The sequence below is a fragment of the Cebus imitator genome, unplaced genomic scaffold, assembly GCF_001604975.1.
Source record: "Cebus imitator isolate Cc_AM_T3 unplaced genomic scaffold, Cebus_imitator-1.0 Scaffold508, whole genome shotgun sequence".
Taxonomy (NCBI): domain Eukaryota; kingdom Metazoa; phylum Chordata; class Mammalia; order Primates; family Cebidae; genus Cebus; species Cebus imitator.
In genome coordinates this window covers 681001-687000 of record NW_016107823.1, presented here as the reverse complement: position 1 = coordinate 687000, position 6000 = coordinate 681001, and the positions used below count along the sequence as shown (strand labels likewise).

Here is a 6000-nt window from a genome sequence, read left to right as displayed (position 1 = left end):
TGTTTAAGTAACACACAAATAACATAATATTGGCACATGGAAGAAACTCAGAATTCATTTCATGCTTTCTCCCCTGAACATGGATCACTCCAGAATTCAGTTATTACTAGTTTACACAATCTAATTTTTAAAATATTTTTGGAAGAAAGCAAAAATTTGGTGGAATATCAATTCTATATTAACATACTATAGTCAATCCCTATTTTTTAATGCAATTTAATTTCTGCAACCACTGATGATCCCAATATTCTATCAGATAGGCAATATTCATTATTTTATAATATGTACCTGAATTATAAAATATTTTGCATTCTCGGGTCTTGCATAGTAAGATTTGGATTAATTTCCCAATTATCAACACAATTGTGGGAAAATGTCCTGAGAAAAAACATTTCTAACTGTTGCGTAGCTCATAGTTTGAAAAATAAACATGACTTGGAAAACGCAAGCACTACTTTTCTTCTTGGGTGGCGCATTTAAGGTTATCAGAATTCTAATACGCTGGACAGGTAGAATATTCAGGATCAGTTTCCTAGGGTTCAAGAAGCCAAACGGCAAATAACCCAAGGTCCTTAGTTGATCTGACCATCTCAGTTATCTCAGGATATCTATCTAAGATGACCTAGCTGGTGAATCTCTAGGATGGGTGGGTCATTTAAAATGTTCTGGCCTTGAGGCTGGGATTTTGTGCGTGTGAATGGTGGGGAGGAGACGGTAACACATTTTTCTCCCTCCCGTAGTAACACCCTGCGTAGGGCCGCCGCTGCGGCAGCTCCCACGTGGCAAGTTCAGATTGCGCAGCGCCGAGCGAGGGGCGGCGGGCGGGACCGCAGACCCCTCCCTCCGCTCTCCCCTTCCCTCCGGCCGGCCCAGGCGCCCGCTCGGTCCTCCACCGCCAGGGGGCGGGCGCGGCTCCCAGGCGGCGGGGGCTCATTGGTCCCGGCGGGGGAAGCGTGGGAGGAGGCCCAGCGGCGAGCTGGCTTTCTCCTGGCCACTCGCAGGGGTGAGGGGAAGCCGGAGGACCCTGGGAGGAAGCGGAGGCGCGAGCTGGAGGCGGCGGTGGTTCCCGTCGGCCTCCGGCAGGACTGAGCGCGGGAGGCCGGAAGGCAGTCGCGCGCAGCGGAGAGGCGGGCGGGAGGCCGGTGAGACGGCTGGGAGGCGGACGGAGCCGGGGCTCAGATTCGAGGAGGGATGGAGGAGGCCGGGGGACCCGGACGCCCACCTTCGTCCTCAGCCTCCGTGCACTCCGTGGTCGCCGGCTGGGGGCGGGCCCCGGGGCCCAGCCGCGTAGTCATGGCGTGTCCGGCTGGTGGGGAGGGTGCCGGAGGGACTGGGGTCCCGGCGGCCTCTCGGGCGAGGGCATCTCTGGGCTCCTCGGAGACGGGGCGGCGTCTGCACCTGGCGCTGGCTCTCGGCGTCCTGGCCTGGGGCGGACACCTGGGGCGCGCCTTCCTCACGTAGGCAGTGGCTCGCGCCCGGCAGCGTGTAGGCTGAGGGCTCTGAGATGCGGGGACGGAGTTGGATGTTGCATTTCAACTCCATGGGGGGCCGTTTTGACTCACTTGTAAAGTTTTAGTGGCTCCTGCACTAGAGGTACTTTTGGTTTTTTACAGCCTATCCAGTCCTTTTGGTGTTCGGTGTCTTTTTCTTCCCATTTGTCTGCTCCTGTCCTCACAGCTGAGGCCCACGGATGATGGTTAGTGCCCCTAGATCTGAATACGTGAGTGACGGATTGGCAGTTTGAGATTGAGCTCCCCAGCTGTTTTATTTGTGGGGGGAGCTGTTTCCATCATCCTCTTTTTTTTTTTTTTTTTAAAGAAAAAATACTGCCATCTAATTGATAGGACATTTCCTTTGTTTCTTTTGGCAAACATGGTGAAATTCTGGTTCTACTTAAAAATACAAAAATTAGCCAGGTGTGGTGGCAGACGCCTGTAAACCGAGCTACTCGGGAGGCTGAGGCGGGAGAATCGCTGGAACCCAGGAGGTGGAGGTTGCAATCAGCCGAGATTGCGCCATTGCACCTCAGCTTGGTCGACAGAGCGAGACTCCGTATGAACAAATAAAGTTTGAGAGAGAGAGAGAGTGTGAGTGTGTGTGTGTGTGTGTGTGTGCGCGTGTGTGTGTGCGTATCTCCATATATATGGATACAATGACGTAAATAATACTAGATTGCTTACTTTGTACTAGGCGCTGCCGAATGCTTTCATGTGCTCATTTATTCTTACAACAGCTCAGTGAATATGTCCCTTATCTTTCCCAATTTTACAGTTGAAAATATGAACTCCCAGAGAGTAAATGTCGATGCTGACAGCAGAGGCTCAGACCTCTTGAACTTGTGGCCAATTTGCAGTTACATTTTCTAAATTTTGGGAAGCGTTACTGTTAGTCATACAGTATCTTAGTACCAGGAGATCGCCACTGAATTTAGAAGATAAAAGTTAATCGCTTACTGAAAGCCATTTAACAAAAAATTGGCAGAATCAGCAAATTAGCATCTGGTTTTGTTCATTTCATTGACCTGTACCTCTTTCTAGGGGCTGCTCTTAGTCTCTTGCGTTTCGTGGCTGTTTACCAATTAAGTCACAAGGTTTCAGTTTTATGCAGGTGTTAGGAGTTTTGTTTCACAGATTTCTTGTAATGTTTTCTCAGCTCATTAAAGACTAGCGTTTCTTCATAGGAAGAAATAAGACTTGGAGCCAATAAAAGGAGTTCAGTCCAGCGATTCTTAACCGGAGGACCTCTCTGAGTTAATTACCAGTGGGAACTTTGTAAGAAGGACACAGGACAGGTTTCTCAAAATCCTCATTGTAAGGGGCTTCTGTTTCAAAAAGGAGTCAAAATAAGGCAACACTGCTGGGTTAAAGTGACTTTAAAAATAAACTTAATGGCTGTCTTATTACAATTACAAAGTTTTAATATGGATTGCTGCCTTAAGCATTGCCAACTAATATTTCATAATTTATGAAGATGCATTAAAAAGAAAAAGGAAATTGGAAAAGGGAGTCAAAGGCTAAAAGGCTATGGAATGGCAGAAAGTAATGTTCCCTGTGGGGGTATCATAAGACTTTTATTTTTCACTTTATATTTTAGGTTTTAAATGATTCATCTCAATTTTCAAAAATTTTTATACTCTTAAAAATATTGGAGTGCCTACCCATGTGTCAGTAATTATAGATGTCATGAATACTATGAATAAGACAGCCTGGGCACTCAAAAAGCTAGTTTATTTTCTCCAAGGCAGGGAGGTTTCTTTTTTTAAAAAAATTTTTATACCCATTTCTTAAAGGTGAAAGGTGGGAGGCCCAAACAGCAAAAGATTTTTATCTTAGCTCTGAGCTAGATAGATTTTTGTGAGACTTTGGTACAATAGCAAAACTTTGTCTTGAATTTAGTCCAGAATCATCTCTGTTCTTGGGATCAAACGATCAGGATTTTAAGCTTTGATTCTATATTTGGTTATTTCAAGTAATGGCATTGACCAGATTAGTTAATATCATGCAGTACTTTATTAATCTAATTGAGGAGACTGAACCAGGTAATTTCCCAAAATCTTGAAGCTTTAAAAGGTTTTGTACTTTCTTTTAATACAATTCTTTGAAGGTTTTGTACTTTCTTTTAATACAATTCTTTGAAATACACTCAGCTGACTTCCTCTCAGGAAGAAATTAAGTGTTCTGATACCTCTGAGTCTCTCCAATGTACCCTCCATTTTCTTCTTAATTGGCCTACTCTGATTGAAGCTATTCTTATATTTCCCTTATTTCCAATCTAATTTTTAAAATCTATTCATGATTTTTCTAGCTTCACTTCAGTGAGTTTTTTTTTCCAATTTTCTATTTTAAATTAAATTCCTATACAGAATTTTTCATTTTATTTTTGGATTATTTACAGAGACAGGGTCCCCCTCTGTTCTGCAGACTGGAGTACAGTGGTGCGATCATAATTCACTGCAGCCTTGAACTTCTGGGCCCAAGTAATCCTGCCACCTTAGCCTGTGGAGTAGCTAGGATTAGAGGTATGTGCCACCACACATGACTAATTTTTTAATTTTTTTAAGATGGGATCTTGCTATGTTGCACAGGCTGGCCAAATCTACCCTCAAGCAAATCCATCCACCTCAGCCTCCCAAAGCTCTGGAATTACAGGTGCGAGCCCCTATGCCTGGCCAAAGTTTTCATTTTAAATTGTGGCATTTATTAGCACATTCACAATGTTAGGTAACTGTCACCTTTCTAAAACATTTTCATCACCCCAAAAGGAAACCCCATACTATTTAGTAAGCAGTTGTTGCTCATTCCCTTCTCCCTGCCAATCCCCGGCAGTCACTGATCTGCTTTCTGTCCCTATGAATTTATCCACTCTGGATTTTCATAAACATTGAATAATACAATATGTGTTGTTTTGTTTCTGGCTTCTTTCACTTAGCATGTTTTATAGGTTTATCCTCTAAATCAGTGGCAGGTATCAGTACTTCATTGCTGTTTATGGATGAGTAATATTCCATTGTACATTCCATTCATATACACCATTACATATATATCATTCCATTGATACGTACCACATTTCGTTTATTTATTGAGTTTTTATGTGCTGTTGAGAAAGTTATGTGAACATCTCTAAATTGACTTTCATCATAATCTCTACAAGGCTTGCTAAGGTAGTGTTATGGTATCAGATTTGCTACCTAACACATACGATTCATTATCTGCAGTTAATTGATTATTAAATGAGTTTTGAATGACACAAAGTCAATAAAAATGGATTTTTAAGTTGGTTCAGTTGATACATGGCGTGATTTGGCTCTGCGTCCCCACTCAAATCTTAAATTGTAATCCTCGTGAAGGGAAAGAAGTGATTGCATCTTGGGGACAGCTTCCCCCTTGTTCTCGTGATAGTGAGTTTTCTTACATGATCTGATAGTTTTATAAATGGCAGTTTTTCCTGCGCTCTCGCTCTTTTCTCTTCTGCTGCCTTGTGAAAAAGGTGTTTGGTTCCCCTTCCACCATGATTGTAAGTTTCCTAGGACATGATTGTAAGTTTCCTGAGACCTCCCAACCCATGTGGAACTGTGAGGCAGTTAAACTTCTTTCCTTTATAAATTACCCAATCTCAGGCATTTCTTTATAGCAGTGCAAAGACGGACTAATACATTTTCATAAAATTTTACACAGAAGCATCTTACTGTCTGTTTTTTGCAGGTGGTTGCTGTTAAAAAAAGTTAAACCAAGTCATGATAAACTTCAGAGTTTATTTGAACAAAAAACAAATCATGAATTGAGCAGCTCCAAACCAGAAGTGATCTGGGAGCTTCATCAGGGGGAATGCAGGAGGAAGGCTTTGATAGGTGGGTCATAGATGTAAAGCAAAGAAAATATTTGATTGGCTACAGTTATACAGTTGTTTTATTTCGTCTGTCCTGTTGGAAGGTCCCTAGATGTGTAATTGAAGTTTGTTGGATGTTTCTGACTCGTTGAGCTTAAGTTCTGTTTTTCTGTAGCATAGGCATTTATAAGAAGTAACTTCAAATTTCGCTTGTATTTGCAAATCAAGTAAGGTTGAGGCCACTTATGAGGCCTAACTGGTTTTGTCTGCTCAGGGATTCCTCAGGCCTGGTTTCCATTTTAATTTACTTTAGCAATGCTAATTCGCATTCAGTTTTTGTGATACAAATAGTGTGCCAATACTGCATTTCAGCCAGGGCCATTGGGCGTTGGAACTATTCTGTTTCTCCATTTCTTCACTTAGAGAGTGTGAGTGATGGAATTATGTCTATCCTGGTGCTCTTTAAAAACACCGTAAGTAGAGTGGATACCTAAGGGAATTCTTCAACATTTAGAACAGAAACCTGTAACTTCTTGTATAATGTAAAATAGTTACATGAGATGAAGATAGCAGTTCTAGTGTATGTAACCGTGTACCTTTCTCTAATCTCATTTTAGTAGTTTACAAGCAGGACACTTCATTACTCCATTTATGTTCAACCTCTAATAGTTCAAA

General features: G+C 42.4%; 1 protein-coding gene across 4 annotated transcripts in view; it reads left to right on the top strand.

Moving 5' to 3' along the window:
* Window positions 1-850: 850 nt before the first annotated feature.
* The window catches only part of FAM3C (FAM3 metabolism regulating signaling molecule C), a 47741-nt gene continuing 42591 nt past the window's right edge, over window positions 851-6000 (top strand). Inside the window, exon 1 of one of the 4 annotated variants that reach the window (XM_017513881.1) lies at window positions 851-1142. The gene's annotated coding sequence lies outside the window, so the exon portion shown is untranslated. Of the gene's footprint in view, window positions 1143-3894; window positions 4006-6000 lie in introns of those variants that run through there. The other 3 variants (XM_017513882.2, XM_017513883.1, XM_017513880.2) reach the window with 3 other exon arrangements.